The sequence below is a fragment of the Polyodon spathula genome, chromosome 13, assembly GCF_017654505.1.
Source record: "Polyodon spathula isolate WHYD16114869_AA chromosome 13, ASM1765450v1, whole genome shotgun sequence".
Lineage (NCBI taxonomy): Eukaryota > Metazoa > Chordata > Actinopteri > Acipenseriformes > Polyodontidae > Polyodon > Polyodon spathula.
Window position 1 is genome coordinate 16,175,954 of NC_054546.1, and position 25,123 is coordinate 16,201,076.

At 35.7% G+C, this 25,123-nt stretch overlaps 1 protein-coding gene across 3 annotated transcripts in view; it reads left to right on the forward strand.

Moving 5' to 3' along the window:
- The first annotated feature begins 713 nt into the window (after nt 1–713).
- Nucleotides 714–25,123, forward strand: part of LOC121325253 (heparan sulfate glucosamine 3-O-sulfotransferase 1-like) — a 38,912-nt gene continuing 14,502 nt past the window's right edge. Inside the window, exon 1 of one of the 3 annotated variants that reach the window (XM_041267655.1) lies at nt 714–1,027. The gene's annotated coding sequence lies outside the window, so the exon portion shown is untranslated. Of the gene's footprint in view, nt 1,028–1,850; nt 1,901–25,123 lie in introns of those variants that run through there. The other 2 variants (XM_041267653.1, XM_041267656.1) reach the window with 2 other exon arrangements.

Here is a 25,123-nt window from a genome sequence, read left to right on the forward strand (position 1 = left end):
TAGTAAGTTTTCTTTAAGACTAGCTTGATAAAATAAGGCAACAAAACATTAGCACATTCATTGAAAAGAAATGGTATACACTGTAGAATAATTAAACTAGCAATTTAAATACATTCAGAATATCTACAGTAGGTTCAGTTCTAAAGAATGCTGTACCTATATATATATATATATATATATATATATATATATATATATATATATATATATATATATATATATATATATATATTGCTGGCTGATCTAGTATCTACCTATATTGCTGATCTCATTCTGACCTAAATAACTTACGTGACAACAGGACATGTAACTTGGTTGTTCGACCCTAAGCTTGATTTTTTAAAAAAAATCTATGTTTTGATAATTTGTCTTTTAAGTTCTACCCCAACCCACTCTCAGCAAACAAAGGATCATGAAAAACAAATAAAAGGATCGGATGATTTATATGTAGCCTGAGTGGTTTAAAGAGTCTGTCTACATTATATAGCACAACTGTATCTCTTGGCAAGCTAGGAAATGAAAACGCTCAATAATGTCAGGTCAGAATCACAGAATAGTGTTGTTCTGTGATTGAGCATTTTAAATACAAACATTTGGCAGGTATTCTATAGTGTAAGGGTTGGCAGCAATTGAAAACAAAGCCATTTTAACTGATCATCTGACGCGGGACTCCTCCCTTCACTGATTGTATACGAATGGGCTGTCGTGATTGTTGGTGAGGTTCAGTGCAGGCGGTAAGGGATTGTGTTAAACTAAGCACTTGGGGGAGGAAACGGTATTTTTCTGTACCCTTCCCTTGTCTCTGGCTTTCAATTCATTAATAATGAAGAGGCTGCTGTTTTTAATTTGTTTCTTTGGGAGAGACAGTGGTATAACTGGCTGCAACCTTAGCTCCTGCAGACTGGGGTGAAAAGTGAGAGGTTCGGTTCAGCTGCTGCTAACATTAAGCGTGACGATGATGACTTAAGAGATTCCTTCAGAGCCACTGGCTTCTTTCAAGGTAACGTCAGTATCTGTTCAACCTAGAGTAAGTTTTTGCAATTTATTATGTATCTCAGCAAGATAAATACAGCATTGGTGTTTAATAAAGAATACCATTACACAACGGACTGGCATTTAAAGTCCAAAGATTGGCAAAAATGTTTATAAACGATATTATTATTATTATTATTATTATTATTATTATTATTATTATTATTATTAGTCGTAGTAGTAATAGTGTTGTTGTTGATTTAAGTTGTAATTTACGGGTTAAACTTTATTTTAATCGGTTCATGATTTTATGGCGATATTACAGCAGTTGGGGCATTTGACTGAAATGGTTATCTAAGTTAGCAAACCTCTATGGGCATTTGTACTCAGAGAACTGAAGATATGGTCATTATTTTAAGATATATGTATAAATAATGAAAATGACAGCAACAAAAAAATAGTAAAGATAATAACAATGTATGCAGTTTTTACCCTTGTTATTATTATATAACCACACTAACACACAAGAACTACCAACCTACTGTATCAGAATGAAAGATGCTCTTATTTATTTATGTATATCAACTGTTAAATTAAAGAAAGGGACTGAAACTTTTGGCTCCGAGAAAAACAAAATGCTTCGGTACGGTTTTGCTTCATTATCAGTTTAGCAGCTATGTGTAGATACAGCGGGTTCTTTACTGTAAATAAATAAGCTAGTTTTAACAGACGTCCGACTCGTTTATAATTGTGGAATGGCAAAATCAATTACAGATGAAGCATGACACGTCTCTTTGACTTGGTTTATGGTTCCAACTGTGGACTTAAGTGTTTAGGGAATGAGATGAATATTATCTCGTGCAAGTATCGCATTCACATTCTTGAACAATGAGGATGCGCCAACAAAGAATTCAGTTATGCTACATGGGTGAGTGAAGGGTGGCTGTTTTTCAATAGTGTTTTAAAATGATTGCGTTTAAATGCCTCGATACATGTTTATGAATCTTATCTATGTTTAACTTTTATTCTAAATATGTTGATTGACAGGACAGTAAAATGTGTATTACTCTGTTTTCCCTCATGAAGTTTAACAAAGCAATATCCAACAGCTGTATACCGGTAACACCTATTAAAAAATTTATGGATATATATATATATATATATATATATATATATATATATATATATATATATATATATATATATATGTGTGTGTGTGTGTGTGTGTGTGTGTGTGTGTGGTGTGGTGGTGTGGTGTGGTGTGTGTTTGTGTTTCTTTTTTGGCGTTTTACTGGTTGTTAAGAACAAGTGACGCTGCGAATAGTTGACTATAAATAATCCATAATACAAATACATGTACATGTGCATATATCAATTACAAAGCTGAATTATTATAAAGTGTTCTAGAATGCAGTACCAGTACTATATTATATATATATATATATATATATATATATATATATATATAGATAGATAGATAGATAGATAGATAGATAGATAGATAGATAGATATAGATATAGATATAAACAGAAAGAGAAACAGAAAATTGATTTAACTTTAATCTCTCATAGGAGTTTTTCCCTGCAGCTAATTGCATTTGAGCTGTTCTGCATCTGTGTGCTGTATGAATCCTAGCAATAGCAAATTACTAAAAGCAAATTCTTAATATGTGAACTCATTCAGTACAGGTCTATAATTACTGGTATGATTATAAATTCACTTTTATTATATATCTTGCAATATTGTTGTGGAAAAAATCCGTTCCTGACCTGTATGCCACTTCTCAAGGGCTGCTGTGTGTTCCTATGAAAATATTGCAGTTTTTGTTTTTCTTGACATGATACCATAATGTGCTGTTAATTCAGTAGCACTTTAGGGGGGGGGGGGGGGGGGGTCTGCCACAAGGCCCATTATGACGCATGGCAGTAGTCCTGTAATCTTGTTGCGTACAATTTGGTGACACCTTTTTTTCCCCCCATAGCAGCACAAAGTGGCTAACTGACTTTAAAATCCCCTTGTATTGAGTCTTATTTTAGGTCAAGATCATAGAAAAATGTATAAGACTTAGGGAGGAGGAAAAACATGATTTTAGTCAAGAGCTTGTAAAATGCCATGAAACCAGTCTGCAAAACTGAATCTCATCTTGTGCCAATAACAGACCATGGCTTTTACACACTTCAACCAAACTTTACGCTACAGTCAGGGCTTGCCTCTCCATATCACATTTTGTATAACTTGCGATTATAAAGTGAACAGGATCGTTTTTATATCACTTTCAAATCAAATCCAGACAGATGGGAAAGACAAGTGTTACGTTAGAGACTCTACGAATTGGATTTCTACACAATTAATGCAAAGTTACTGTGTCAGAAATGTTCAAAATGCAATACGTGTTCTGCAGTATCCTCAAATGGGAAAAACAATGAACAGTGTTGAGAAGACACATTTTAGTGTGTCTTTTAGCGCTATGTTTTCCATTGGTGTTTTCAAGCAGAGGGGAATTATTGATCGATTTATTAACAGCACACATTACAATTACAGAGGTAGAAAATGGTTAGTGATGCTATACAGCAGGTTTGTGAGTTGAAAGGAATTACTCCAAGTCAAAATAATTAGGAAATGAATAAATGCAAATTGATTCTGCCTGGCATAAAGTCCAACATATTAAAACTTTCATTTTTTTCCAATGAGGAAGATTAATCAAGCAATGGTTTTAACAGTACACACAGGAGCTTACCAACAGTCTAAAAGGGTGCCTTCTTTTAGTTTTTAATGTCTTGCGTGGTGGGATTTTTTACTTCTACATTCATACACTGGCCAGTTTGAAAAATTACTACGGAGAATGTCATGGTATATGGGATTCAAAACATAATTTAAGATAATCATAATTATCATGATAGTTATTAGCTGATAATCAGTAACTGAAAATGTTCTTATCATCCATTCCTACATGTATGAATGCTGAGTCGGATAAGAGCCACCCGTTCTGTAAGAAGGTCTAATTGTGATTGCATTACCAAAACTATTAAAGAAAAATTCAAAGTTTTCCGATAATTGGTGGCATCAAGCAATTGAAGATGAATGAATGATATTGCCACCTTACCCAGATATAAGCATGCATGGATATTATACATTGTGTCTAACCAGTATCCAAAACAGATATAACACAATTAATTCACTTTTAAAGTTTCATTCTCACAGTTTTACATAAAGCCCTAGAAGAACAATGTGATAGGGGCGGATAGAAATCTAAGTGGCAGGGCCTCCCACATCACAGAAAATGTGGGTTTTTAATTTTTTTTTTTTTTTTTTTTTTTTTGGTTTCATACTGCTTGTGAGCTAGCCCAGGGCTGGCTGTACTTGCAGAAAGAATAAACAAGAGCCTCTGTTTCTATGTGTAGCCTCCCCTGGACTCTGCTCTTCGAGGGAAAAAAAAAAATCAGTATTTGACATGTGCGACGGTGAATGAAGTGAGTGAAGGAAAGCTCGTTATTTTCATACTCTGCTGCACTCTTTGAATGGCTCACAGTTTATTGAAAGCTTGATGCAAAAGTAAACTAAAGCATATTTACCATATGAAAGGAGGCCTTGGGGTAAGAGCTGGTAGGTAGGCTGAGTGTATTTTATCTGTGGTCTGTGGGAATCAGTGTAATTCATGGTGTTTAGTTAACAGTACAAGCATGTATAAATGTGATCATTGATTTATTCTAGAAGAGGTTGCTTGTTTTCTACTGTGTTTGGGTAATATGAATGCCTGAACTCTGTATTAAGGTGAACAGAGGTTCATGATGACAGTGGCTTCATAGATGTTATTTTTATTATTAACATTTTTTTTTTTTTTTTTTTTAGTATTTCATCGTAATGGGGTGCTACATAGTAATATATACCATAATAATGATAATAATAATAAGAATATGTCTTAATAACGCCAACCAATGTTATGCATGTGATTTATATGCAATAAAGAATAGAAAAAGCTAAAGGAAATGCTCTATTTTAAGATGTAAATGTATTCAGAATTTGGCTAGAAAATGTTGTCCCTTTGGAAATGATAAGACATCATAAAAGCAGCAGTGTTTTTCAGCATAATGCATGTGAGTTTCAGCACAGTTTTCTAATGTCTAAGTTTAATTAATATTCTGTCATACATTATGCAAGAACAGCGTACGGGCAAAACAAGATCCCAGCCCTATAGGTGCCACTGTTTGGATTTCAATTTCAGTTACGAGTGTTACTCAAACTTTCATCCTTTTGAGTGTTTTCACTGGAGGGCATTGCCAGAGATTACACACATAGGGACTCCCTACCTCTGTTATAATCATGATTCCATGAATCAATTCAGCAATGGTAGTGACATGAGGGCAACTGACAAGATTTTAGATCAGCCTTTAGATCCGGGAGATGTTAGTATGATGGTTAGCTTGTAAGAGCATGACATCCTATAGAAGTGCTTGTTTATGATGGGAAAGCATTAACTAATGCATTCTCTAGAGAGCTCATTTAGCATGTGGCTTTAGCATTTAGAGCTGCCACCAATGATAATTCCCCTTTACATTGTTATATCTGGCTGTTAAACTTCTAAGAGTGAGTGCTCGTATGCCATAATGGCAGTGCAAGTCTTTCCTTTTATCAGATGGTCATATATTATTAAAAAGTCACTGCCAGTTACCGGGGAACTGGACTCGTACTGTAATTTGCATATTAATAAATAGTTGTATTATTTATTAATGTGTAAGTAGAGCCACACTGAGCTAGAACTGGTCATTCTACTCACTTCTAAGATACCATGCTTTGTTAAATTGATAATGCATGTTAAAGATACTGTTTTTTTTTTCTCTCCTCACTGGAAACAATGTCTGAACCTCATAATCAGTCATCAGTTTTATTTGATGGTGACTGCTTCATAAGGTTCTCAGATGACAAGCTTTGTGATTTCTTCCATTATAAAATGATTAATATGTCTCATGACATTTAATGCACTGAAGGAAAAACACAAAAGAAATTTTGTGTTTCAGCCTTTTCTTTTTTTATTTAAACCTTGTTTTTCTTTACAAATCTGTTTATGTGCATTTTTTGTTGATATTTGGAGTTTGTCTGAAAAATTAAAAGCCATTATGCTTTGCTTTTGATGTACTCTAAATTAATTTGCAAGAAACTAGCCTTCAAACCAATGTTTCATTTATTATTGTTTGTTAGCAATTTTTGGGAACAAGCCTTCTTTTTATGTTTTGTTCCCTGTGATACAGGGATGTATGTTTAACAGAGGTGGTTCTTGCAGATTGGTAGTGCTTGAAGCTAAGTGAGAGATGTTCTTGAACATGGAAGAAATCTTTGACTTGAAAATGAGCTCATGTTTATTAAACATGCCCTTCTTCCTCCTTCGTTTGGCCTTTGTGTAGGATCCGGTACAGAATAGTTGAAGAAATAATTTGTATTTAAATACATTTCACTAAAATGGGCTGTAATGGTATACATAGGCAGGTTCACTTGAAGGAGACCTGAGGATAATGAGAACTGTTTAGCTGAGCTGCTGCTTGGTACGATGATAAGAAGGTACCCCTGCAGCACATTTTCACAAGGAGAATTATCTCACATCTGATATGTATACAAATGATACAGCAGCTCCTTTTCGAAACTATTACAAAAATGAACAAAATTTGTCCTTAACAGTGTTAACAGAAATGAAGTGAGGAAATTAATCTCTCTGCTGCCAATGACATGTCCATATCTCCAGATCAGGGGGTTGTTTCTTTATAGCTAGATAGTGCCAATATGGTAGGCCTTTCAACCACAACCGCAACTCTCAATCAATTACGGCCTTTTTAAATATTTCAATCAATAGGGATTGTGTTTCAATACGACAGGTAGGCTAGATAAAGCTACCCCATTCTACATGCCTGTGACAGGAAAGGGCTGAGTGGTGACGTCAGGCCGGAATGCAGGAAGAAAATAAAGGCAAGGTAACTGCAGTTTAAACAAAAACAAAACACTTGCAGAGCACAGAAAATAAAAAGTGTTAACAAAACAAATCACAAACACAAAATACAGGTCCGGGTAGGCAGTAGCCTTCACGGAGCCTTTATATTATTTTTAACTTTCTCTGTTGCTCGCTTGCTCGCTCCTAGCTCTTGTTCCGCCTCTCGAACACCCACCCAGAGTGCAGAGAGCTGCAGGTTTATATACAGGTGACCATCTCCCGATTTAGCAACATATTAATCACTTAATTTGGGAGATGGCCACCTTCTGCACAAGGTTTTTAATCATTCCTGGCAGAGGACGAGTTAGTTCCTTGCCTCTGACAGAACACGTCTAAATAAAAACAAAATAACATAACTAACGTGGCTACGCCGTCATTTAAAAATACACAAATTTCCAAAATTAAAAACACACGGCGCCTCGCCGTCATATATACAAATACATAAATAAATCATAACATGGCTATCGCCGTCATATATATATATATATATAACAAATAAATAAATAAATCATAATACAAAGCACAAAATAAACTGCACAGGGGCGGAGGGGGAAACCCTGTTCGAAATAAATAACTACAGGGCTGCTCGTCCTGTTACAATGCCCTTTATCTGAAGATACAGGAACATTGCAACACAAGCAAAACATTTAGTTAGAACGGAAATCTAGGAAATCACTTGTGTGTTATTTATATAAACAACACGTATTGTATGTGTAATTATAAATGCATGTGAGTGGTGTTTGTGTGTGTGTGTGTGTGGGGGGGGGGTTGCATAACTGTAAATGTTGTTTAGAACCACAGTGATATACATTTACATTAGGAATGTTGCCGTTTTACCAAGGTCTGTCTGCGCTATACGAAAGAGGCAGGTACCAGCTCTTGGGTCTAAGGGGTATATAAGGACCTTTTTATTTTATTGTGTTACATGTTCCCATGTGTTACTACAACTGTTTATGTAAGGTGTGTGTATCGTTTTCTTTTTTTTACATTTTGACCACTTTTAAATTGCATTCCCTGTCTCAAGATGGCTTCACATGGACCTCTCAGAACTACATTTCCCATCATCCTCCTGCTCACATATGTAACTGAGATGGATTTACCAGTGAGCAGGAGGATAATAGGAAATGTAGTTCTGAGAGGTCCATGCAGGTACATGTGAAGCCATCTTGAAGCAGGGAATGCAATTTAAAAACGTAAAAAAGTGGTCAAAATGTTAAAAAATAAAAATAAAACAATACACACACCTTATTTAAACACTTGTAGCAACACTTGGGAACATGTAACACAATAAAATAAAAAAGGTCCTTATATACCATTTAAGTTATATGCAGCATTATATTTTTTTGACTAGATCTGTGCAGTATAAGTTTGTGTTCAGTTTATTAGGCCACACTAGAAACAATAACAAAAAAAAGTATGCATAATAATATTGACACACTTACTTACTTACGTACTTTTCTGTGCCAAGGCATTAACCATTTCATGTTTTTTTTTTTTTTTGTGGATTATCCAACTCTAATTCTGTTCTTTCTAAATATCAAGTTTTTTTCTTTTTTTTTTGCTAGCTCATCACACAAGATGCAGTTGGGCTTTTGTTCTTGCCACTATTTTGTCGCACCTTGCTCCTCTGTAAAGGACTCGTTTTTTTTCAGAAAGCTCTTCCATTGAGAATAGGGAATACCTGTAGCACAAGTCACCTGTATTACCTTTAGCTTATCAAATAAGTTTTTTCTCCACCCAAAATAAATATGACGGTCATTCCATACCAACTCATCCAGAGCCATTGCCCGACCGTCTCAGATTTTAGTTTTTTATTTCCCCTTCGAGCTGTGACATGGCAAAGGTCAACCTGACGTGAAAAAGTGACCCTGACCAGAAAAATCTGGGCTCCACTTAGATGCTACCATTATGTGTAGCACCTCGTTTGACTTGTAATGAATAGGGTTTTCGAGAAAAAAATACCAGGAGCACCTAACTCACTCCTGGAAAGTTGCCAGATGAGGAGTTTTATTCGAATTTCAGCTCAACCCTTTACCCAGTAGGAGACGCAGGTCCTCAAATGTTAGTATTACTGTAAGAACCTTAGGGAGCACTCGTCCAAATTTTGTGAAACACTTTTGGTTTCAAGTCTAACCCCCTCTGAAATTTGAATTCAGAAATGTGAATGAAATTTGAATGCAGCTTTCAACACATAACCTGTGTTGAAAGCTGCAGTTGTCCAGTAAGATCCAGCTCAGCTGCATCTACAAGTTGGTGACTGGGTGAAGATGTTCTATGACCGTAACATGTTCCCTGGAGAAGTGTGCATCCAGTATGACCCTTTTCTGAGGACAGACTTTTCTATGACTGGAAGGACATTGTGAAGAAAATCTCGCTCCCCGTTCCAGTTCACGCAGACAATAATTGTAAATTTAAGCCTGATCCAGGAGAAAATTAAGATGAAAATGTGTTTTCTTGACATTTGAGGTTGCTTGCCTTGTTGTACAGGCTACAGTTTGTATGATTTGTTGCAGATGAAACAGACACAGGTTTACCAGTCTAGTTTAAAGCCTCATACTTTTGTTTATTACTTGTGGAGGGTTTGCTCAATGCCTTTGCCTCCACAAAATGAACGAGCACCTAATTCAGAATTATGAAATTTCATTTCAACTGCACATCTGGCTCTGAAACACGCATGCGCCAGCGAGCGGTGTCGAAAGCAAAAAGTGACGAAATATCCTTGCAGTGAACATGCAGTCTCAAAGAAACAGGTGAGAGAATGAGAGAGAAGAAAGAATAATTAACACGAATGAATACAGAGAACACAAATAATAAACATTGTGTTTATTTTTACTTTCTCCCTTTGTTTTTGTTTCTTATTCTTTCTTCAGTTCATTCAAGCCACAAAGTGTGCGTCACCCAGCATTTCACCCGGAGCCGATTTGAAACCAAAAGTGTTTCATAAAATTTGGAAAAGTTGTCCCTAAAGTTCTTACAGCAATACTAACATTTTAGGACCTGTATTCCCTACAGGATGCTTTTCTAGAAAGTCCTAGTCGAAACAAGGTGCTACACATGATGGTAGCATCTAAGTTGAGCCCAGGGTGATTTTTCTGGTGAGGGTCACTTTAGGTTGACTTTTGCCAGGTCACAGCTCGAAAGAAAAAAAACTAAAAGAAAAAAAAAAAAAAACATTTCTTAACTCAGCAGCCACGAAAACCCCCAGCTGAGTTTTTCTAGCAATGTCTGAGATGATCCGACAACACCAAACTCAGACCACTTGCTTACTCTATACCTTGGTATCGCTGAATAGATCATTAAATTATTCTCAAAAATATATCAGAGTTTAATGAGCAATACATCTGACAAGTGCAGCAGTTCCCAAACAAGCTAACCATTTTCTGTGACTGCATAGCCACTTTATTGTCCAATGTATCCCACTCAGACCCCTTGCATGCCAAATACTGAGGTATTCCTAAATAGGCAATTATTTTAAATATGATCCATTTAGACTGGAGAAGACGTTTGTTATTCATTCTAACCCCATCCCTTACTCAAAACGGGTTTCTGCAATTGCAACCCTAGAGACTGGCATTCATGTATATAATTATTTTTGTTTTTCAAAATGATATCTCTGAAATTGTTGCACACGCAGCAGGGTGTTTCTGCATTTAGCTCCAGGCTGCTAAGTCTGTAACACTATGGAGCCAATGAGTGAATGCTAATGAGATACTTACTATCTTTTTATAGAATAAAACTACTACATCGTTCAATTGGCTCAAGTCATGAGTTCAGTTTTATTTCATCATATCAAGTTAAAATGCCTTAATTCATCACTGTGAACCATAGCTGGGATATCCATTTATTTTACAGACCAGTGACTACACATTGTGAATGTTTGGGGAGTTCAGTTATTTTATAAACAGCACTCGTTGAAGCTATCAGAAGTTATTTTGTTTATTTTTTTCCATTGTATTGAGATAATGGGACTCCATTTCTGGAGATAATGATTCAGTAAATGTCTATGGATAATTCAGAGCCATATGTTCTTTAATGAAATTTATGTGCCCCAAAGGGTGAACTTACACCCGGTAAATTAAACAAGTAAGACGCTTTAAATGTCATTTGAATTACTTTATGTTAAATGCACCTTACTTGTTTATAGTGTTTGCCATGTACAGGCAGATTCTAATGTAAAAAAAATCAAGTCAATAAAAATGATAGTTGAAACAATGATATAGCACAATAAATACAAATACAGAATTATTTCCAGTTTATCACACTTGTTTGATAAAACAGGACTTTTAATTTGCCTGTGGGATGATACATATATGAAAAGTAATGATTCAGGCTTATCCAAAGTTTATTAAACAATACATCAATGGAAGGATGCATTGACTATATTCATAAAAGATTCAGCTTTCTTGAAATATGTTCTCATTATGAGTGGTGTCCTGATAATACAGCTCCAATTACTTTTAGCTATTCAGCCTCATTGAATTGTTAATTAAGGAACACGTTCATCAGGCTATGAATGGCATTTTAATAGAAAAAAAGCAATCTTTTTCCCCGCAATTTATAGGATATCTTCTATATTTGGAAGCTGAATTTAGGAATGAAGGAACACGTTCATCAGGCTATGAATGGCATTTTAATAGAAAAAAAGCAATCTTTTTCCCCGCAATTTATAGGATATCTTCTATATTTGGAAGCTGAATTTAGGAATGAATAAAGCATGCAGAAATAATGGATTCATAATTTTTTTTTTAAATCAGATTCCAATCATTTTAAATGAGGTGAAAAAAAAAATGAAGTAAAATATATTGTTTCAGGCGATCAGTTAACATATATCATGCAAAACCAATTATTATTCCTGATTTGACTTTTATCTTTAAATAAATAATTTGGCAAGTTTTGATTCACAGTAGATTCTTATTATTATTCTATTTTCCCAAATGATAAAGTTGGAATTCATTCTGTCAGCTACTATACATATCTTGATGAACCCCAGTGTGTATTTTTGAATATTAAAATAATCCATTGCCATCCATGACTGGTTTAGAGAGATGGTTTGAACGTTGTATTTGAAACGCTGCTCAGCTGGCCATGGTTTATTTACGCACAAATCACTGACATTTTAATACATGTAGCAAACTGTCGCTTGAACATAAAAAAAAAAAAAGAAATAAATCCTGTGCTGCCACTAATGGCAGTGGGCTGACAATGTGCATCTGCGCAGGACCACTCCCTATATAGCTCTTTCCTATGCAGTAACAAAAATAAATTGTTTCTGTTTCTGTAACATAATCCAGCTAACTGTTTACCTTGGTTAAGATGCAAATGTTACAAAGCCTACTAATCCTGACTCAATTCAAGAAACAAAGCTATCAGAGCTGCACAAGGAACAAAGCTAAGAGAGCGCCTGGCCCTTTTCAGATTATCAGTCAGTTTGCTTCTAAAACACCAGCTTCCCCACTGAGCTGTGCCCACTGTTCAGTTCAGGATGTGCTGCACCTGGAACCAACACTTCTCCCATTGGGAACCGTTTCAATCCAGTAGCCGACTCCAAGTCCTATGAGAGTCAGTGCTGGGGCCTCTCATGTCACAGACCCCTACTGGTGGTCATGTACCCAACGAGTCTCGCCAGGGATTTCCAGGTTGGGTCCTTGCCTCCAGGGTTCAGTAGCTTGGTAATATCCATTGGTTAGATAAGTCTGGCATTGTCGTACTGATCAGGGTGGGTTGCAGAGGTGAGACGGTATTCAAACTGCATTTCAAATTTGGTAGAAAGATTTTGAAATGATAAATTGAAATAATAAATCTCTCTGGGGTAAAAAAAAATCGCACAAACAAAAAACAAACAAACAGTATTGCATTACCTTATAAATAAGAGAGAAACACATTTCCATATGGTAGAATGTGTTTGGCACACTCATTTATAAATAATGTTATATGGACAAATACAAAAGTATATTTTGCCTATGAATATATTTTATGGAATGTTTTGATTGAACATTTGAATATTTGTCTCCGCACTACTTCCGTGTGTTTAGTAATAATGATAATTTTCCAGAAAGGCCTGTTGAGATTAATATCGAGGAAACAAAGGTCAAATCATGAAAGTGAAGGGTTGTAATAAAGTAACTTGGCTTCTTCATACTTCTGTTGCGGAAAATAAATACTTATAGCACAGAAAGTGGAAGCACAAAAGGATGAGCAACAAGACTATCACCCCGAGTCTACAAGATGTATTGCTTTAAATGTTTTTTTTTTTTTTTTTTCCCATAGCAGTAACGCCAAGTAACACACTAAAGACCTTTGTACACACATCAGCCAGTTAAAACCTCTCCACAGCTGGACCCTGGTTCACCCAAGCACATAACCAACTCTCTGTTACTGGAATATACACTATTATACAAAACGTGTTCATTCAGATGTTTAATTTAGATTTAAACTTACTTTTTCCCATAAATTGTATTTATTAAATAAACGGGCAACAGTTTATATCAGACAAATAGTGTTTACCGTTTGCCATTCCCATCAATTTCAATAACAAAGGCAAAATTTATACCATGTTAAGCACAATGTATATTTTGGGCAAACTCAACTGTTTGGATCCCGTTATATGTCATTCACATAGATTTAAATAACGAACACACTGCTTATTAATGTGGGAATCGCTCTTACTAATCCACCAATCAGCTGTTTTCACCCCGTTACCTTGCCATTCACATAGATTTCAATACAAAAGGCAGCACTTTACTGTAGTAAAAGCTTGACAGATTGATCAATCAACTGTTTGCACCTGGTTACTGAGTGATTACCCCTGTACTGTACCTTGGCTATTTAATCCTGTACGCAGTGTCGGGTTTACAGTTTGAAACAAACTACACTGACTGCAACAGCAAGCATGGCTGGAAAGAGAAAAGCGATGAGCATCTGCACAAAAATTCAGTATAAATAAAATGTCTGTTAGATGCTGTGCACTTGCTAAAGCATGCTTGGAACTCTGTCAATCAGCAAGCAATGCAACATTGCTTCAGACAAGCTGGGTTTAATGTAGGTGAGGAGGAGAGTGCTGACAAAAATGCAGCCGAAACTGAAACACTGACAACACCACAGAAGAAAGAATTCTCAGCTGCGTCACCTTAGCGACTCCCTACCTGAAACAGACACAGATGACGTAAGCGTGTGTGCTGCGCTGTAACACTGCGGCTTGCTATAAAGCCGAATTGGGATATTTTTTAAAACGGTGAACACTTGTCATCCATACTTGCAAAAAAAGATCGTCCAGATGCGAATCAGAATTCTTCACTGGAAACAATTTCCAGCAATGTAGTCTACTTGTTCTGTAATTTTCTGCACTTGCATTACTTTTTTCCACATACTTTTTATTACATTCATAGGCTTTAATACATCTTTTTTATTAGTGTAATGAGTGTCTTAAAGATTTAGCCGCACACACGCTTGTTTGGTTTGTCACTGTCCTGGTGACTGGGGGACATGTTGAATGTCAGGTTATTGTGTGGGAGTTTATACCATCCATTGCATACTGTTGGTGAATCACGTTAACACAAACGTAGCCATTCTAAGCAGTGGTGACTGTACTAGAAATCAGTCTGCATAACCAGAAATGTTTACCCTGTTGAAAATTACCCTGAAATCTGAATCTCTGAATCAAATACTAAATACACTATTGCTGGGTCTCAAATGAGGGAGAACCATAAATCGGACGTTTCCTGTATAACCTATTGGCACAAATGTCTATCGATTTAAACTTTCCAGCATTTCAAGTTGACATTTTATAAAAACAGTCCACACTGCTTGCAGAGCAAGGTCCATGGCATCTACCCTCTTTGCATTAAGTCTGCGTGTGTTGTTTACAAGTGACATTGTAACACTAATGCGATTGGCTGTAGGCAGGCAAATGTGAGGAATGCTGCCTGATGTAGGAAACCTAGTATATGTGAAGATGTCATTTGGCTTGTCATTGCTTGCAAAGAATTTGGATCAATATGTAATGATAACAGATCACTTTAAACAGTAGCGTGTCTAAATACTGCCACCGTTAAAATGTGAGATTAGAACCAAATCTGTCAACCCTTACAGATGTTGACTTTCACCAATTCCCCATCTTTTAGTGATCCAAATTATGCCCCTGATGAGATGACTGGACCCCAAATACTGATAATTACCGTAGATTATAATGAAATGCCATTTAATAATTAAGCAGGTATCTTGGGTACCTACTAACTAAAATAAAGTCAGTTATGTCATTCAGCTAAATCTCTTCAGCTAATTATGTATCAGATCAACTTTTCAATTCAAAACCTATTATCTGGCTTGAGACAAAATCCTCAAGTGAAACATCTGAAATCAAGGCTTGTTTTCCCCAGTACATTTCTAGTTATCGGGCATTTACACCCCAAATTGGCTTGTACCATGCCTAATTAACAAGCACATTTCACACACCCATTGACTGTAAACATGAGGAACTGGCGAGAGAGCAGGATGTCAACGTTGCAAGACCATTTAAAATGACATAAGCAGCTGTATTCATTGAATGGCTTTTTTTTTCTCTTTAATAACCAGAAGCTTTTTTCCCCCTTTTTTTAAAACTGTGATTTATTATCATTACCCTTGGTAAACTCTTGAAATGTCCAAATGGTTTCTTGCAGAGAAACACTTATAGCTGTATATTTTAGTGATGGTCTAGGTCAAGGAAATCTATCGCAGCATAAGTAATAAAGTGGGAATAAATGTCATCATTAGAGACGTTGCAGGCAGATTTATCACAGTATATTGAGTGCTTAATTGCAATGTTACATTGGCTGGGTTAACATAGGGGCAATTTCCATGGAAAAATATAAATAAGTATGACATTTTTCTCACTCAATGTTGGTAGTACTTTCGGGTTGTACGTGTTTCCATGTATTATTTATTTTATTTTTTTAGCCGGAGAAATTGTCATTCCAAATGCAAATAACCTAATTAATATTAAAATATGGGTGGGTATATTTAAATGTTTGTGTCTGAATTCCAATTTGGCCTTGCACGACTGATTAAACTGGGTTTCACACAAAGTTTTTAGGCCAACACAATTTAAAACAGTGAAAGTGCAGTCTGCCTCACTTGGCCACCAAGAAAATGTAATAAAAACCTGAGCACAGTACTAAATAAACGTGCTTTGTTTCGTATTTTGTTTTGTAAGTCATTCTTTAGATTGGAATTACAGCGGATATCATGTGTCGCGAAAGAATCCTTACATAATAAACGATTTTTAAAAACTGACGTGCATATATATATATATATATATATATTCTAGAATATATATATATATATATATATAGATATACATGTATTCTAAACCTATCATATACACTAGTAGTAGTAATAATAATAATAATAATAATAATAATAATAATAATAATAATAATAATAATAATAGTTACAAGACATATCTGAATCCTGCAGTGACAGTACAAGTCTCTCACCGGCAGAATGTGTTTGTAATATAATATATTTTGTTTTTGTTGTTATCAGTGAACCAGTATATTGGTAGTCTGCACATTTCTCAGTGCTGTCCACCAAGACTTCTGGAACTTCGTAATGTAGTTAGTCTTGCAGTAAGCTGCTTTTAAGAACTGTATTGGTCTTTTTTAACAAATTTGTGGAACCGTTTTGTTTTTGTACTTTAAAACAAATCTTGCTCAATGAATTTGCTCAAGCCTAGTAGACAGCAGCAATAATACAGCGAGACAAATTTATGGTACAAACATGACTTTTTAAGTACCCAAGATAGATGGTACTTAAGCTACTGTACAGTGAATTGCATCTTGTTGCTAAGGGGGACAAGCAATCTAGGCTAAAGCAATCAGCAATCTGACGACCAATGACTAAGATAACAAAAGTAAGTGCAAAGAAGGGCTTTGTTATTTATGAATGTATTTATTGCAAAGATTTAGTTTTATTTGTAGTAGCTTCAGTATTTTTATAACCTTGCTTATAAAACAACTTAACTATAAAGCACTTTTAAGTCAAATGGCAATAATCTGAAACGTTGAATAAATGGTGTCACGTAAAAATAAAAATAAAACAAACACTGAATGAAGGGATCTTCAAACACCTCGTAATTATGCTTTTTTCCATATTTGGTCAAAGAAGCGTCCCAATAAAAGATTGCTTGGCACGACCTTCAGTTATAGTACAAAGTTGCGTGAGGTTACTTCACAAACAGGATTTCACTTTTTTTTGGTCAATTGTACAGCTTTTTAGTGTGAGAAGACGATTTACCAACCCCTTGAAGTCATACAATGTTTTAGATGCGCACTTTTCACAGCACGTGGAATGTGCGTGGTCCGTGCGTGTTATGTCGCATAAATAATGACGACTTTCTAAGCTGCATGGAAACCTGGCTGTAGATGCAGACTGGGCTTGTGTACTGTATGTTAACATACTCTGTGATAATTGACTGACTAATTTTCTTCAAAATTCAAGTGAAGAGCAATAAAAGTCAATGTACCAGTAATGGTGTTGACTTGAATATGTTTTTTTTTTTTTTCACTGAAAGGAAATTATGTATATTTGCATTTTTTCTAGAAATTTGATCCAGAAATGTTTTTTTTTTCTAGAAATGTTGTGTTTAAAGGGATTATAGCTACTTAAGAAGTAGTTCATGTTCATTCGCTTTGTGCAATTTTGAATTGCGCAAACCTGTAATTTCATATAAATAATGATATCTGGTACAGTACTAGGTTAAAGCTCTGATTGGTCACCTTACTTGCAGGTTGTCTTATACTTCCTCACTCATTTCACAAAGAGAGTGAAAATGTCCCGATCCCTTCAACAACTTTTTAGTTTTTGACCTCTATAGTCAAGTGACATAAGAAATGTAGGAGTAAGTCAGCTGAAAATCCCCTGTGAAGATGTAGGTGAGTCGGTCCTATGTACCTAAGCCACACTTTAACCCTTTTTGCATATATCTGAAAAATCTGGAGCACTGTATTAACATTATTTAGTTTGAGTTATTGAGAATATCAGATTCTTGAGATATGTAGGGGTGTCTGTCTGTCCCTACATCGGTAAAATATACCTACTGTGCATTCTTGCATATATCTGGAGAACCAACCGCTTATCCAATTGTATTGACTTGGAATACCTCAGAAACTGCCTATACAGTATCTCTAATGGATATTATATACAGTACTGTCTTTAGTATTTAACAAACCAGTTCAGCTTCTACTAATTATTTCATCAAAGTGCAAAGTCATGCTTGGAAAAGAGATATTAAAGCCTGGCAAAACTAAAAAAAAAAAAAAATCTATAAAATTCTCAGCTTAAGTTATGATCTACTGTGTGTGTGCGGGTGTGTATATATATATATATATATATATATATATATATATATATATATATATACACACACACACACACACACACACACACACACACACACACACACACACACACACACACACACACACACACACACAGAGTACTCACCCTTTATAATGCTATAGTGGGCAGCCATAGTTATAAGACCATGCTATTTGTGTTCCACCTTATAACGAGTATAAAAGGGCTACTGTAATGGCATTATGGAGCAAACGGGAGCCACAACCCTACCGTGTTATAGCCGATTCCACACTATAACGAGGCACTGTATATATACATCATACATGTACACATGTGTCATACATTTGTACATGTATGCATTTCCCATACATTTCATAAAACTGTAATTGCTTTGGGGAGATATGACAAAGTTACAAGTGAAGAAACAGCACTTCAGACAGAGCACTTTTTTTACTATATTAACATCCTTAAATTGGTCATACCTTTATACACTCAATCATAATGCTCATTAATACAAAAACAAGCCTCCCTAAATGTCATTCAACATTTGTCTATCATAACTTACTGAATAGTATGGCTGAATGTTTCAATCAGACAGGAATTATATTGGTACTGAATGCCTTTTATTTTATTTATTGTTTTTTTTAAATTATGATATAGTTAGTGCTTTAAAGAGTAAGTAGCTTCACATTTCATTCTAATTGCTGTTTTTACATTCCACTTACTCTTTTATGGTGTTTAGAATATTAAGCTTTAGCAAGAGAAGACCCACACTCAATCTTCCGTCCTACTGAGGTGCATACTGTGTTAGCACATACAGTTTAATTTGAGGAACGACCACACAAGCTAGCATTTTATCTAAACCTGCCTTTACCAAGCTTTCAGCTTGTCTGGGCTTATCAAGGTTTACCATAACCTCTCTGGGCTTTAAAATGCTTACCTGTGCTTTACCATTCTTTTCACTAGGCTTTATTACACTCTGATTTTAAAGTTTGGGATAGGGTTAGCATAGCTGAAAGGTCACATTGATTAATTACAGAGACCACCAAATGTGGAAATGTGCCTCCTGCAGTCTAAAGCTGCAAAATCTGTAGTGATTAAGCAAATAATAGTCCCAATGACATTGTCACAGGACTCCCAAGCTCATTAGAACAGCATACAGTGGCTTGCAAAAGTATTCAGACCCCTGACCAATTCTCTCATATTACTGAATTACAAATGGTACATTGAAATTTCATTCTGTTTGATATTTTATTTTTAAACACTGAAACTCAGAATCAGTTATTGTAAGGTGACATTGGTTTTATGTTGGGAAATATTTTTAAGAAAAATAAAAAACTGAAATATTTTGCTTGCATAAGTATTCAACTCCTGTGCTGTGGAAGCTCCCAGTTTGCATCGATGAAAGAAATTGCCCTAACGAGGACACAGTTACCTTACCATTGGCCTCCAGTCATTAAAGTTGCTCTGCCAACCATATCAAGAGCTCTGCATAACACTGGCCTGTATGGGAGGGTGGCAAGAAAGAAGCCGTTACTCAAAAAGTACCATCTGAAAGCATGTCTGGAGTTTGCCAGAAAGCATGAGAGTGACCCAGCTGTGATGTGGGAAAAGGTTTTGTGGTCAGATGAGACCAAGATAGAGCTTTTTGGCCAAGACTCAAAGCGCTATGTGTGGCGCAAACCTAACACTGCCCATGCCTCAAGGCACACCATCCCTACAGTGAAGTATGGTGGTGGCAGCATCTGCTTCAGTCCGCTAAAAAACTGAAGATTGAGAGGATGTTCACCTTTCGGGAGGACAGTGATCCCAAGAACAAGACCAAAGCAACATTGGAGTAGCTCAGTCAAAGTCCTGATCTCAGTGGCCCAGTCAAAGTCTTGATCTCAATCCCATTGAGAATCTGTGGCACTATTTGAAAATTGCGGTCCACAAACATCGTTCAACCAACCTGAACAACCTGGAGCAAATCTATGAAGAAGAATGGGCCAAAATCACTCTGACACTGTGTGCAAAGCTGGTACATGCTTACCCCAAAAGATTTAAAGCTGTTATTGCAGCGAAAGGTGGCTCTACCAAATATTAATGTGTGGGGGTTGAATACTTATGCAAACAAGATATTTCAGTTTTTTATTTTTCTTAACAACATTTTCCAACATGAAATTTCAATGTACCATTTGTAATTCAGTAATTCTCTTCAGAGAGAGAGAGAGAGAGATTATTTTTATTAGTAATGAGAGCTGTTCCAAAAATAAAAAATATCCACAGACCAGTAAACAAGCATAGATAATGTTTTAATACAGAGTCTGTAGAATGCCCATGGTTCAATTCAAACCCAAAATAATCTTACAGGTGACATAGCTGAGGGAACAGCTTGTTTGAAAATTTTCAAAGATATTTGTTTGTGGCAAAGTGGTTTGTAGTACACAGGTGTAGATGTGAGGCATTGCTTAGCAACAACAGTCCAACAACAGGCCAATGGTGAAAACAAAGTTTTTTTTTTTTGTTGCTTTAAATAATAAGACTGACTATACACAGTGATGTAAGGATTTTTGTTTACCCCTGCTTCCTGTTCATCTTATTTTACTTATTGTTCTATACCCCTCATTCATTCAGAGGTGGCATCAGCCCAACTGATAAACTCTAAAACCCATTGAAATTAATACAAACAGGACTGTTTTGAGTTCTGTTTTACTTACTATAATACCACTTTCTAGTTTAACTTTGAAAACTTTTGAATTAATATAATATCAACATCTGCATCATAATCATAATTATCATATATTGTCCTAGACTTAGGCATTACATTAAATTTTACTTTTGAACAATAATAATAAAAAAAATCCAAAAATGTATAAAATGCAAAAGGTAAAATACTATACACTTCTTACAAGGCCAGTTTAACTGATAGACAGTTCTTTGTTGTTGTACAGTAAAGAAATACACATTCCAGGAATACAAAAAAAAAAAAAAAAAAAAAAACCTCTACATGATAAAATGCTTTTGAAAAGTGTGCTACTGTATGTACAGGAATCGCATCCATTCCAGTAAGTGCTTGTATGTGACTGAATACAATTAAACTGGTAATAATGTTGCTACAATCTGGCTTGTAGTAAAGTGACACACTGTTCCAAATGCAAACAAAATTGCAAATATATATATATATATATATATATATAATATATATAATTGTATGTAATTATATCCTTACAACTCTTATGCAAAGTCCGATGAGTAAAAAAAATGTCTATTGCAACAATGACCTTCCCATATTACCCATAGCTCTGACAAACATACTTTAGAAATAGGTAAACTTATAACAACTTCATATACACGGGGAATAAAATAAACAGTAATATTCTAGTCTTATGCACAAGACAGTGTAATGAAAAAAAAACAAGGATACGAAGATAAAGGTGTAATGTTAAGATAATGTTCCTATTAAATTCATGCATAATTGTGAATGAGATTTTGAGCACTTTGATTTGAGGTGCATTTAGATGCTGAGTAGTCTCCTGTGTAAAGATATGGAATGACATTTTAATAGCTAATTATTGGAGCAAATAGACTGAAAAACAAATGCAGCAATAATGCAAGCTTGTGTTTTAGTGCTGTTGAAGAGGAGGTTGGCATAAACTACAAATTAAAATGTACTTTAAAATGACAGCTTTTCTTATCCTTCTTTGTTGATGCACATCTGTTGCCTAATTTTATCTGAATAAAAAAAAAAAAACAGATGTCCCAAAATTGTGCTTAAAACAATTAATATGACCCATTAATATACAATATATTTTTTGTGCTACACTTTTATTAAAATGCTTAGTTTACAGTCTTGTTCAACAGAGATAGAATGCATCTAATTATACAGAGGAATCCTCGTGAGGGGCTGTGTGGGTTTGCTAATATCTCATAAACCATTTCACCTGTCAACTTTACATGTTAGTATCTTTTATTTGAAACGTTATTAAAGGTATAACACTGCAGAGCATCCCACTCCACTATGTTGCACACTTAGTATCCCTTTCAGAACTTTAGACCTAAGCCATATTGGGCTCCTGTGAGTGATAAGGACTAAGTCTTTGAGATATTGGCTTCACACATGGTACACATATGTATGATATACTTTGATCATTGTTGTACAATAAAAATTAAACCTTTCATAGATATTTGTTTTCAAAGCTATGGAGAAGGATTGTGGCACCATAATTAATCCTAGGATATGATTTTAAAATAATGGTGCTGGGATTCAAGTGAATGTTTAATGTGTGTGTGTGTGTGTGTGTGTGTGTGTGTGTGTGTGTGTGTGTGTGTGTGTGTGTATGTATGTATGTATAATATATATATATATATATATATATATATATATATATATATATATATATATATATATATATATATATAGATGCACAAATCACTCACTCAGGGTTGGGTCTTCAGTGGGGACAAGAGTAGGGAGGTCCAGAAAAGACTCACAATTGCTCTTCGTGCTGACTTTAAATCAGCATGTTACTTGTTTATGGGTTGTCTCACCGTGTTTGTTTAGTGTCTGTTTGTTTTTGCCAACGTGGCGTTTATTTTGGTGTCTCAGTGTTTTGTTTTGTTTAAGTCTTTTATTTATAAGAATCTGGCGCAACAGTGCAATTCACTCACCACTCTGTGTCCTGTATTTCCTGGCTTGACGTAACCACCAGCCAGTCAGTTCACATATGGTGAACCGGGATAACGGCACCTCTAAGACTCAAGCCAGGAGAAGTATTGCTATTGCAATTTTTTTAAATAGTTTTTTTTCACTGGGCCTGTGAAAGAAAAAGACCTATGAGACCTGGTTCTGTAATCAGCTGCAGCAGAAGGACAAGGGGGCACTCCAGTGTGAATAGTGCAAAGAGTTTGGGTATCTCTGAGGGGACTGCCCATACAAAGACCCCATTTTCTGGGAGTTGGTCCACTGAGAAGAGATGCACACCTTGGATGACTGGTTACACCTCAAGAGGCGAGCTAAGGAGCACAAACGTCAACTGCCCGAACCTGCACCGCCTAGGGCTGCCAAGCCTACACTACCTAGGACTGCTAAGCCTGCAAAGCCTATGGCTGCCACTGGGGAGGCCTGCTCGCCATCACCTGGGGAGCCCTGCTCACCGTCGCCTGGGGAGGCCTGCTCGCAGTCACCCAGGGAGGCCTCTTTGTCACCGTCTGGGGGTCATTTGCTGTGGCCTTTGATGGAGTGGGCCACGCCGCTGTCCGCATTTCTGCTGTTGGTCCACTGCCACACCTGTCTGTGCTGGAAGAGCCAGCCTTAGAGCTGGTAGCATGTCCACTGACAGCATTGCCTTGCCGCTGCTAACGTTGCCACGGGTAGCATTTCCAATGCATTTCTTTCCGCTGCCAGCAGGGCCATGGGAGGAGGACTTCGCCTTGCTGTCAGCATGTCCACTGACAGCATTGCCATTGGAAAAATCCTTGGTATCAACACCAGCCAGCCCATTCACATACTCCCAAATACTTTATATACACACAATCATATTACATTGCAATGTATGTTATTGTCTTTTGTATTTATATTATGGTGTTTGTCCACAGATGCTGCATGTGTCTCTGGGGTTTTATAATGGAATGGTTACATAGTTGGCTAAATATGAAACCACATGACAATTAATGGAAATCTATTATTCTAAAACTGAAGTAAATGGAAAGATCCTAATATTCTTTCTGTTTGCAAATCTAGACAAATAATACTTTTAGACTGAAATTAGATTTGATTTAAACTGTGATTGTTTCAGGGAAATATATGATTGCATAGAATTGTTTTGTGGTTTATTATAAATTCAATTTTATCTATCTATCTATCTATCTATCTATCTATCTATCTATCTATCTATCTATCTATCTATCTATCTATCTATCTATCTATAGCTGCCCTCCATCCACAAAATATAAACTTTTGTATATTATTTATATAAATTTTTTATAGTTTTTATTTTTTTATTTGAAAACTTAAGTTTTGTAATGCCAATTTAGGTCATGCAACAAGTATGGGGTCTTACATTGAGGTGGGCAAAGTTGTGGAAGAGTGGATTGTATTTCTAGTAACTGTAAAGGGAATAAAAGTATGTTTGTGTCACATTTATTTTCACAGACAACTATACATCTATACTACCACTGATAGAACTTGGTCCTAACAGTGCTGAACAGTGTACTTGCAGAAATTTAAATATATAATTTTTTTGTCATCAATTTTTATTTTTATTTTTGAACATTAGCATATTACAAGAGCAAAAACAGTACAAGATCCTAAGTTCCAATTTTCCACCCACCCTTCTACCCACCCCTAACCATCCCCCAAAGAGGACCTCGAGAACCCACATCCCTCCCTGGTAGCAAATGGTACAACCAACATAGAAATTTAAATATATTTGAAAGCACTATGTTACTGTCAAACCTAGCCACGTCTTTTGGATTTTCAATGACAAGTGTAAAATACAAAAGGACTAATAGAACAAAATTGAATTGCAGATGTACAGTATATTTGGTTGTGTGTGAGAAGCCACATTCACAAAGGCCAATAAAAGTGGACAGTTTACAATTTGTTTGAAAATAACTATCAGCCCATTTTTTTTTTTTAATAAGTTGGTAAAACACTGTAAATGCATAGAAAATAGGAATAGCAAAACCATGACAAACTACAAAGTGAGTATGCAAATGTACCATGGTACCCTTTTGTAATGGTTTTCAGTTTATTATCTTCTGTTTGAAATATTATTGAATTTATAATATAGCAGAGCATCCCATTCCACCATGCTGGACACTTTGTATCCCTTTCAGAAGAAACAAGAAACGGGTAT